The following is a 12,249-nucleotide window of genomic DNA, read 5'->3' on the forward strand; positions in this document are numbered from 1 at the left end:
GAAGAGCTACTTTTAGCCAAATCCACAGATTACCCATTTCCAGGTTTCCTTCTACAAGCTGCATTAGCTTCATAATCCACCACCCATTACAAATTTTACCCTTTTCCTTCCTCAGTTAGGGCTTTAACACTGACCATTTACTTTAATCTGCTCCTGAAATACTTTTCCCTCCCCTGTGAGATCTTTCTGCTCTTACAGTCTAACTCCAGATTTCCTTCTACGAGACATCAGACAGACATTCAGAAACTTACATTCCCAAATACTGCTTTTTGCACAGACAAACCTTTGCGAGGAGCAACCCTCCTCAAACTGAAATCATTGGTACACAATAGACACAGGTTTTGAGAATCCCATTTCACTCTCCTGTTGACTGGCTACAGTGGACTGAATAAAGCTGTAAACATTCTCCCCAATTCAAAAGATCTTTTAGGCAATAACTTTACTGCGCTTCCAGCTATCCTTCATGCTAGGCCCATTTCCACTCAAGGTGGATTCCCAGCTCAAAGGCACCTGGACAGTAAACTCACAGAGGATCACAACATTCACACTCTGAAGTTTGGTAAATAATCTTCCTCTTTGACCAGATCTGCTTTGCTCAAAGTGATATTGAAACCATAAGTTTGCCCCTAAACAGCTTTACAGTTGCTTTTACACACTCTATGAATTTTCCATTTCTTGTTCCCAGCTCCAGCGCTGGCACAATTTGCGGGACCACCCCTACTGAACCCACAGTAACAGCATTGACATAAGGTTTGGCATTGTTGGGGTACATTTAATTTTGTTACCCCAGACAACTGCTCAGAGAGTTCATCAACATACCAACATTGTTGCAAACTGGACTTTCAAGAGGACCACAGTCTCTACTGTTCTTCCATTGTATTTTTTGACTGGGAGTTGGAAGTGCAGCTGTGCCTCCTGTGCACTCTGTCAGGATTTTCTCTCAGCATTGGCAGCTCCAGAGCGCTCTGCAGAGCTTTTCTTCTCTCTTGCAACTTCTTTCTTTCACTCTCATCAGCCTCTTTCTCCATTCTGATTGATTCTTGTTCTTGCTCCCATAAATCAAACTGCAGAGGCTTTGTCTCTCAAGGCTTTGCAGTTTTTCTTGCTTTTCCTGATGCTTTCTGTCTCTCAGTGGTCCCACTGATCTTTTAACCAACAAACTCTCAAATCCCAAAGTTAAAAAATTTGGATAGCGTGGGGTTCTGACTAAAGCTTAGTTGACCTCAGTTCTGTGGATCCAGCTGACTACGCCCTGTAGCCAGGCGTTCTGCAAGACCCAACTGAGAAGTGCCAAATCAGGACCAATTGCTTAAACAGGGCATGTAACTGGCCTAGGCTGGGGTTTTCCACCTCTAAGGCAAGCCAAAGTAGCCAGACAAAGGGACTTTGGTCTCCCACCCCACTATTCTAGCTAACCACAAGTCCACACAAGCAATTTCCTTATAGACACTCCAGTCTCCCAGCCATCACCACTGATGCACTACGTCCTGGGGATAAATGGTTACCAGAAAACTAGCACCCCAATAAAAGAAAGGTTCTCTCAATCTGGTATTGCAGATGACATTACAGAGCACGAAAGTTGCAAATATTCTGCTTAACTGTTGTAGATGGCTAAAACCTACTCTCTGCCACGCAGCACTGCACCCTGTTAAGCACCTGAGACTACAAATCTTACGTGCTTGTGTTGAAATCACAGAGATTCATTTCTCCCCAAAACCACTGGTAATTGCTGGAAAGATATAGGTTCCACAAAAGAGACCAAAGGAAGATGGGAAACAGTTGTACAATTTGTCCATTTTAAAAAAGCTAACAGAAGACACCACTGTGAATTTAAAGAGATCGTTAAATGATGCCCTGCGTGACAGGATTTAGTGTGTGGCTCCTGCAGTGAAGGTATGTCTGGGCGCCCTACTGACAGAGGCTCGAGCACATTACAGAGAGAGGCTGTTGATATTGCTGTCTCCATGGAACTGGCCTGCAAAGGCTACAATACGCAGTGCATCCCCTGGGAGTGCAAAAAGTGTCACAGAACTGACCCACAAAGCAGATTGCAGAGTCAAGAATATTGCCGCTGTGTGGCTGGAGTCATGAGCATCAGAATGCTGAGTGTAAGGATGCAGTAATGGCATCAACACTGCTTACCATGGCAAAAGGGACACATTGAGTGTGCCTGTGGAAAACAGCAAAAGAAAAAGAGGCCTGTAGTCTGGCTGACAAAGAACCTTGCACACACCTAGAGGCAGACCCAGGATGATCAAGGTGACACCTCCTCACAGAGAAGTGCCTGCCATGTTTTATCTTTGGCAGGAAACTCACATGAATACTAGGTAACCCCTTATTGGGAGGAACCAAACTATGGTACGCATGGAACTGAGACACGGTGCAGCTGTCTCATGGTTCCTGAGACTGTGTATAAGGAAAAGCTACTGAAAGCATCTTACTTAAAATAACAAAGCTGTTCTGAAGACGTATACAGGGTGAAGCTGCCATTTGTTGAGGCACACTGTGATGTGGAGGTGGAGCTCAATGAGACAGGCAAGCTAAATTGCCACTGTTGTGGTGAGAGGTGACTACCCAGCGCTTAATGGGTAGGTCTTGGCAGGAAGATTCAAACTTTGAACTGGGCAAGAAGTGCACCGGATGACTAAAAGAAACTTCAGTCTAACCCTATTCTAAGAAACATGCTGCTCTTTTTGGAGATGCGTTTTAGAGAGATGTATGACATTGAACTTTATTAAACCTGACAGTTACCAAAATATCACAGAAAGCAGAACTGTGCCACCATGCCCATCAGGCCCAAAAGTTGAAGCTTGAACCTGGAGCGCCTGTGGTCACCAATGGAGTCCCTGTACCAGTTGCCATAGCTCATGGGCTACTCCTATCAGTTCAATACGTGAAGAAAGATGGCTCCTCTCCAGTTCACGTTGAATTTTAAAGTCCCTTCATCAATAACCATGACATGTGTACAGAAACAATACCATGCTTCGCATCGATGACCTCTTGCGGAAGGCCTGGCTGGGGACAAAGTTCAGTAAGATTCCATCACCATACACACGGCTAGCCCGTGTCACTCCCTGCCTCCAGCCCAGCCTGCTACGCCCCTATCTGCAGCCAGCCCCGCCACTGGTGCCTGCAGGTTCCCAGGCACCAGTAACCCTGCACACCTGGCTTTGTGAGGGGGCGAGGGGAGCAGCTGGGACCCACACATGTGCACACCTAGAGTGACCAGACATGGCAAGTGTGAAAAAATGTTCGGGGCCAGGGGTGGCGAGGGTAATAGGAGCCTATATAAGAAAAAGACCCAATTTAAAGGTGAGACTTGTCCCTGATCACCGCACACATGGCAGAAGCAGGGCTCATTCTAGTTCAGCCCATCTTTTAAAAAGAACTTTCATTAGGAGTTAAAAAATACATCTCTGTATTTTCCTGGACATGTCAGGCTTTTCGGTTGCTTACCATCACCTCACTGGGAAAATATGGGACGTGTGGTAAACATTCTATTGGTACAAAGAATACCATGCCTGTCGCACATCCCTTAAATCAGAACTTTTATATAGGGGAGACCCGTTGTTAAATCAGAACTTTTATGCAGGGAACCTGTTGTTAAGATTTTGGCAGCTCATCACTGAGTGTATGTGAGGAAGACAAGTCTCTCACAACAGTGAGTGATGGCTGGAGCTTGGAGCCTAAAGCAGGGTGAACCAGGAGAGCTAACTGCCCTGCACGTTCTCCTTGTGCTTTGCACAAGCACAGGACCAGATCCTTCATTCTTCAAAGGTTACTATGGTTTGACTTTGGGCTCTGTTTCTTGGCCCCAGAAGCCAAAGTGTAAGAGTTCAGGAGTGCTGTTTAGTGGCCTGTGAAGCCATCCAGGAAAAGGTCGGGTTAGATGATCTGTGGTCCCTTCTGGCCTTCAATTCTAAGGACTACAGCTCTAAATATGAGAATAAAGTGTACACGTTGCCACTATTTGAAACTCAATTGTTTGTAACAGGTCCAGGGTGTTAGGGCAGTAACTAGCACGTGAGAGGGTAACTGTACGGCAACTTGTTTTGTATCAGGAGGAGATATAAAGAGGGCCACCAGAGGGTACATCACAGCCCAAGGAAGTCCACTGCGGACTGAGCCGGTGTCTATGCAGGGAATCTAGGGGTGCTAGTACAAGTGCTTTCCTCCATTGCAACAAACATGGCCATTGGTGCACTTTGCCACTGAATGAGTCTGTTGCTGTTTGGGCAGTTTGGCTACCAGTTGGTCTGCTGGGGCACAGCTACTGGCCAGAGCCAGAGATGCAACGTATGTGCCCACAGCCAGCCAGCAGGTGTCCTTTTATCAGGCCCCCAGCGATCATGGAAGGAGTGGAGTGATGGTTCTGGTATCTCCCCATCTCCACAGCTAACACTAAATCCCTGCCTGGACTCCTGCCTGCACAGGAGGCGCTGGCTGCTCCCGGTCCCAGGTGGGTCTGCAGCGATCAGCCTAGACACACAAGATGAGAGGACAGCACGGTGCCATGAAATGCAGCCAGCAGGAATTGAGTCCACGAAAAAAGAAAGAAAGGAGAGCTCAGAGCACCTCTGCAGCTCTCACTGGTTTAGAAAGGAGATGGGGCTCAGCACTGCTCAAGGCAAATTGGCCCATTATGATGGAAGTGGAACATTCCACCCGTAGGGATGGCCAACCCTGAACCAAACAGAGGGTGAGGACAGGCAGAGACTAAGGATTCTAGTTTTCAGGGGGTGAGGGCTGCATAAATCCATAACTCCATCAAACACACAGGGAAAGGAGGCGGTTTCATGACCACATCAATTCTACCAAGAAGGTAAGGAACTCTCCTGTAATGGAAAATTAATATGAGTATGGTTTCTATAGGTGAAAGAAATGCCAGCTGAATCTGATCTCACTGGGGATTGCAGATTATAAACAGATCTCATATTACTGCACAGAACAAACAGTGCATGTTTTGCCATGACCTCCAGGAAAAATTTGCCTTGTATCTAGAATGGGAAGATAATCACTTATACCCATCAAGTTTCAAACCCCTGTTCCAGCAGACCACCACTGCTTTGGAGGTGGGCACTTTAAGATTCTCTTATTGCCAATATAACTTCAAGATCATATGGGAATCAGTTGTACATTTGTGAGCCTGCAAACTGATCATAACTGGGCAAGTTACCTGTGAAATAAGATCTCAGCCCACAGCTAACACTTTCAGGAACTAGTTTGTGAAAACTGTTTGTCTTTGCACTGGGAGGGAGTTGCAGATACTCAGGATTTGAGTACAAAGGAATAGGAGATGGAGCTGAACAGATCCAACACCTGAAAGGACAGTTGGGGTCTTGTAAAGGTGCGAAACCATGAAAAAGGACCCTTCATTCAATTAAAGCCAGCAAGAATTTGGCTCTGAGGAGGGTAAGAAACATTTGGAAGTCTAACAAATGACAGCTGGGTTTGCCATGAGATGGCGCTCCCTTTTAGGGACATGCAGGTATTTGGACAATAGGCACTAGGACAAGGGCCTAGATCCTCCCTGGTGTAAATGAGCTGGGCAATCACTGAGAAGACACTAGAAATCACATGAATTTACAGCAGCTGAGGACCTGACCCAAACGCTTTAACTGTGACATGGGTTTCAGCAAAGTGCTTGGAAGTTCTCTGACTCCAGGCCTGCAGCTGTAATTACTGTGCAAAGCAATGGTGGATCTAAGCATTCATTGCACAGTGGGTGAGAAATTCCAGTTACTTCTGATTGTATAGAATGTACTTCATCCACAGACATAGCTGATTGTTCAGAAGTGCAATGGTGCCTGGAACAGAATCAGGGGTTGGGGTAGGAGAAGTGGAACTATGCAGGAGACACTGCAGGAGACAAGCTTCTGCACTGTGCAGCCAAGGCTTTTCAGTTTGGGTCCTTCTTTTAACACCTATTTGTGTAGCTCTTGAAGTATGTGTGCCTTCATAGGATCAGCAGCTCAGATGATGGACCCCTATTGCTTTAACAGAAACATTTAGAAAGAGGAGGAGAGAGAGAATGAACAGTAGAAAGCTAAAGTGTTCATGTAGTCTTGTTTGCTCTTGTGTATAAAACCTGGGAAGAAGCCCTTCTGGCCTCCTTTTCCATAGGAGGAGAGTCTAGAGAATTGACACCATAACTTTGTTTAAAGAACCTCAAAGGGACCTCAGCTTTAGGCCTTTGAAGGAAGTACAATGATCTCTAGCATATCAAATAGGTGTTAAAGTGCAAAAGTTCTTGTCCACACGCTCCACTGTGAGTGGCCTTTCTTTGATCTGAGAGACACGGGGAGGATAGCTCAGACTTGAGTTAGGACAGTCTTGGAAGTGAGAAGACATTATTAAAGTGCTCAAATGGACTATTGCACTAGATGTGGGAAACAGACCATGTGACCGCGTTCATCAGTTAGGAAGGAAGAGGACAGACTTCCTGCCAAAGAGTCTAATGTTTTAAGCCAGGCTAGATTTTCTGCTATGCTAGCTGACAGTTTTAAAGTGTTCATGACATCAGAAATTTTGTGCCAGTGATATTTTAATAAGTGTGTGTTTTCATGTTATTTGGTGGCTACCTTGATCTGACTGATGGATCAGTTACTGCTCTGTAGTCAGCAGGCTGGCTGCAGACAGGAGAAATGCTGTGTGCATCCTGCCCCAGAGAATTTGAAAATGCTGTAGTGCTTTGAGCCTTCCAGTGCAGCTCAAAGGTTGTGAAGTCCAGCCCGGCTGAGTCTTCTCTGGTTCAGCGGCGTTCGCCGCGGCAGCTCATGACAGTGCTGCCCATAGGAGCCAGCTGAGGTCACTCAATCCGGTGAACTATGAACAAACGAGACAGATCAAACTGAAGCTGATTGTTGTTCAATGCCGATTTACCAGCCAGCACAAAACAAACTTCTACAGTACCTTACTGGTCACTTAGAAGTCCAAACCCGCAGTTCCCTTAAAGTACCCAGCCTCAGGCCTCGTCCAGACACACCTGTCAGATGCGGTGATCAGTTCTGAATCTCTTGCGTCATAGAAAGTTTAATCCCAAAGGATCAAAGCCCACCCGGGTCAATTACTGCGCTTAGATCTTTACCCCAAGAATACCACGCTGCTAAGCCAATTCTTATTAACTAAAGCTTCGAAATTTATTAAAAAGAAAAGAGAGTGTGGATGTTAAGGGTATCTACAGTGGGCTAGTTCATTCTTAGTTCAATTACAGCAGAGATGAACATGATTTGCCAAAGTCCTTTTTTAAAATAGTCCATGATTTATGGGTAGTGTCCATATTCAGGTAGAAACAATTAACAGCTGGAGATCTCAATCCTTATGGCTTAAGATCTCCCCTCAGACTTCAAGCAGATCTGAGATGAAGAAGGATCATGTCCCAGGCTTTTGCTACATTTCAACAGCCTTTCGTGAGAAAGCAATAGGCTCAAACAGCCTCCCAAACATCACAACTTAGTGGCACAGGTAATTTATCCATTAAACAGTTTCAGATACAGGTTAGCACAACCTTCAAAGAGACACAGACATGCTTGCTATTTCACTCAAGTATCATCATAAATGTTAATATTCCTTTTGATCTTTGAATTAAACTGTAATGAACAGACTTATTTGCTGCCATCCACAAGACCACAGGCAAACATCACCTTTACACCTCTAACAGTACAGACTTACATTCAAGGCTCTAGTTATCTACATATCTTCCCTAACCATCCTCAAGGTTCACACCCATGTTAATTCAGTCTGTAAGTTAATTGCTCTTTCTGCTTTATCATCTTTCAATGAGATATTATATCCACAGTCATAACATCACACAGCCACATATTCAAAATAAGTGTTCTCTGCATAGCAGCAGGAAGAATAGAGCTGAACTGTATGTCAGAGGCTTACATAAACTACCTCCCCTGACCTCTGCAGGTTAAATAACACAGACAGGCAGAGCGCTGGGTACAGTAGCACAAAGCCGTAGAGTAAAAGAGACAATCCAAGCGCTTGGCTGGGCACCAGCAGCTCCTACTGGTTCCAGAGGAGATGCAGAGCTCAGCATATGGCCAATGGGCGGACAGAGGGTTCAGAACTACCCTACAAAGGGCACAAATCAGACATTAGGAATGAAATATACAAAACACCTGCGGAGAACCTTACTTCAACCTAGCCCTGGCCACACAATAGCAGATGGTTTAAAGGTGGCTATCTTACAGCAAAAAAAACTTTAGGACCAGACTCCAAGAGAAACTGCTGAAGCTCCAGTTCATCTGCAAATTTAACACCATCAGTTTAGGACTAAACAAGAGACTGTGAATGGCTTGCCAATTACCAAGACAGTTTCTCCTCCCTTGGTTTCACACACCTCAGCTGCTGGAGACAGGGCCCATCCTCCTGATTGAGGTAGTCTACGTTATCTCTAAAGCCTTCTTGCCCTTATATATACACACCTGCCTGGAAATTTCCTGCACTTGCATCCAAAAGTGGGTATTACACCACGAAAAGCTCATGCTGCAAAACATCTGTTAGTCTATAAGGTGCCACAGGATTCTTTGTTGGCATATTTGGTTTGTCATGGTTTTTCCTGCTATCGTGGCAACTGAGTTAGATTATTAACAGGTTAGCCTCAACCAGTTTCAGCACTGGCTGAGTGAGCTCTCTACCTCATCTGTAAATAAAATGGAGTTTGAATTTAGCTGCCTGCTGCTCTGGCCTCAAGTGTGGTTGCTTCCTACACTGGCTGCCCCCAAAGGATTTCTTTTCAACAGCCTGGGTCTGAGTACAGTGGGGACCAGGATGAAGGGTAAGTCTTCCACGGACCAACTATAGCCCCCACTGCTAAAGAAGGGCACATGAGAGAGGGAGAAGAGGAGAATTGAATCAGGAGATTGAGCTGAGGTAGAAAGTGGAAGGAAGGCAAATGGCTAAGCTAAAGGATTGATTGTTAAGGGAGGAGAGAGAGAGAGTGGGAAGGAATTAATTAAAAGAAACACACAGGAACTGAGAAAGGGAAGAGAGAAATAAAGAGAAGAGGCAGCATGGAAGGGAGAGGGAGAAAAGTGTCAGAGGCAGAAGAGAAGAGTAGAAGATAAGAAAAAGAAGTGGAGAAGACAGAGAAGAGAAAGAAGAAGGAGCATTTTAGAAGAGGGGTTGTGAGCATTTTGAGATTCAGCCCTGGCTGATGCTAAGGAAATCAGCTGATTGTCCTTGTTAAAATATAGAAACTAAAGCAGCCTGATTAGGACTATTAGGAGCTGAAAGCTGGGATCCACAGTTCCAAGTCAAAGCCAAGCCACAGCATTCTGCCAACGATGTTTCAAAGCATGAAGACCTCAGGAAGCTGGAGTCATTTCTGCAGTCCTCTACTGTCGATACGTGTTACATGGATTTGAGGCTGCCCAAATTGGCATGAGGACAGGTCTCTAAAAGCCACAAGATTCCCTGCAACCACAAATTCCATGTCTGAGTTGTGAAACCAGTTCAGAAGGCTCCATTGCCTTCCATGGCCAAATCTAAACCCATGTTGATGTTGAGTGGGGTCTAAGACAAGAGGAATTGTGTCACTTTCTCTACGGATCACTGAAGCATGTCATTGCATCCTCTACAATAAATCCCTCTCCTAAGTAAACTTATCCACAATGGGCGACGTGAGAGGGCAGACGACCATCTGGTGGATTAAACAAACCTTTAATTAATGGTAGATGTGGCATATCAAGCAATTTCATCCCACAAGCTTTGCTGTGGCACCATATCTAGGAACACTGGACGGAGTAATACTGCAGGGCCGGTGCCATAGTAGAGAGAGGTAGATTTAAGTGTACTGTTTACCAAAGTGCACATGAACAGAGATTAAGTTGTACATCAGTCATGTTGTGTGAGACCAGACTGAAGCCCACACTGGAGCTCAATACTCCGCTGCTGGAAAGTAACAGAGGTGCCAAAGGCTGAAGTGAATAATGTTTAGGTGTGGCGCCCCTGTTGTTCTGCCAGTTTTCCAAGCTTGGGTTCTTTACATGTTTTGGCCTTAATCATTGTCTTTTATAAGATGATCATGAACAGTATGAGGATTCTATTGAATGTGACATTCTAGATAGAGCAGAAGATTGTGGATCTTGCTTTGTTCGCTGACCATTGACTGAAGGCGCTATGGTCAACTGCCTTACTCACTGTGCATGATCATAAGTGGAAGACACTCAGGCATGAGCCTACTTCCATTTGGTATCAGGCACTGCAGTGACAATAATTGGCCATAGCTGCCATGTTGTGTTGCACATGTTCACTAGCACCTTTGAACACTCAAGTATGTCAAAGGTGTGTGACGTGAGTGCTGGGAGGCATATGTTATCCATAGACAAACTTGCGGATCCAGCTTATGATGGAAGTCATTCGAGATATAAGTTGAACAACGTTGGAGATAAACCCCAGTCCTTGAGGAGAGGCTGATGTTTTGCACATTTCAAAAGAAAACAGCTGAGGCGCTCTCTCTTTTTGAGGATTACTTTGCAACTGATCATATTTTCTATTTTTTCCTGATTTGGTATTGCAGTGTATTGTTTATCTTGAAGCTCCCAAAGAGAGTTTGGCATTTTGACTAAGAAAATATGAGATGGAACTGATCATTATCCACCGGAGGAGGATGGATGCACCCTTCTCCTAGCACAGGAGTGGGGAAATCAAGTGAATCTGTTTCTACTTTTAGAGTGAAAGAAAGGCCAGTGCTTACCAGTCAAGGAAAGATTCAAGGCATAGATTTAAGAATGCAGTCAGGTAGAGAGCAGAAATTAAGTGCAGATGCAAAGAAAAGCATCACCCATGACTCGTTTGGGAAAAAGCCACTTCTACATCATTTATTAAACAATGTAGCTGGTTGCACCTGCAGAAATCCACAGCCATGCAATGAAAATCACTGACAAGGGTGGGCAGAGAAAGGAGGACATGTGGGAAGGCAAGGCTGAAGCACATTTGACTGATAGCTCTGCACTTAGCTAGCAAAACAAATAAAATTATCTGAAACATTTGATGTTTGCAGGTGATCATCACTGTGAAGATGTGAGGGGACCCAGGTGACCACCCTTGCCAGGAGAAATGAGTGAAAGTGACTGTCCTGGGGAAGAGGTAAGAAATGCCCAGGCTCAGAGCACCCACGTGGACATTAAATGGACCTTATTAACTTGCCAGGTGCAGAAGAACTGCTGCTGCTTCACTTGTCAAGGGAAAGAAATGTGAGGAAGCAGGTTACTGCAGACTTTGCCCCCTAACCTAATGTGCCTGGCCACCTGCTGAATACACAGAGGGACAGAAGGGCATTCTGCAGCTATAGTCACTGGGAATGAGAGCAACCCCTGAGACAGTGCAGCCAGTTGCACTTTTCCAGCTGTAAACATCCACTGCAGATCATGGGAGCCCCAAGGAGGTGGAGTTTTCAAGTTTCTCTTCTTGCAAATGAATCTTTGTGCCAAAGCAAGCGAGTTTGCAAACTGATCAGGAATAAATACCAGAAGTGGCCAGTCATTCCAGCAGCAGATTGTACCTCCTGATAGGAGGCAGAATAATAGTGTGCTCTAGAGGAAATTAGTAGGCTAGTCTGTCCATGTCGATGGGTGAAACACCATTTCTGTACCAGTCAAGTGGAAATAGATGGATCTCCTCCTACCTTCAGAGATGGGAGGCGCATCTGAACACTGAGGATATAAAGGCAGCCCAAGTGGCTCCTGGAAGGCTGTGATGGATTTCTTATTGAAGGAAAAAGTAAATTAAGCACTGCTGCCAAGAGGTAAAGAACTCACCTTCTCTTTGACTTTTCAAGGGTTAAGTTCCGGGATCTGGTTATTCTTTCAGATGAAAGGAGGCAGGAATTCTCCTGCATGCCAGGAAGTACTGCACGAGCAACTATTTGCATGCAGGTGGGTGGCCATTGCAAAAGTGAAAGCACTCTTATAGATGAGGAATGATTCAGGAACCTATAGAAATCTGTTTGGGAAGATTGCAGGTGACTGTTACCTCTCAGTCAACTCACAGCCTCAATGAATATTCTATATTGGCTATTTGCCAGAGGAATGGAGTTAGAGAAAGCACCATAAAATGCTAGAGACACCCCAAGACTGATTACCTCGTAATGCATGTCAAAAATTGATTGTACAATGATGACACATCCCAAGATACATAGAGGTTTAGGGACCACCAGCAGGCAGGGATTCCTCTCTTTACATCAGGAGTAAAGGGAATATACAGTACCTCATGCAGCATCCCAGTGCAAATCAAAGACTT

This window comes from Mauremys reevesii, linkage group 16 (genome assembly GCF_016161935.1).
Source record: "Mauremys reevesii isolate NIE-2019 linkage group 16, ASM1616193v1, whole genome shotgun sequence".
Classification (NCBI taxonomy): domain Eukaryota; kingdom Metazoa; phylum Chordata; order Testudines; family Geoemydidae; genus Mauremys; species Mauremys reevesii.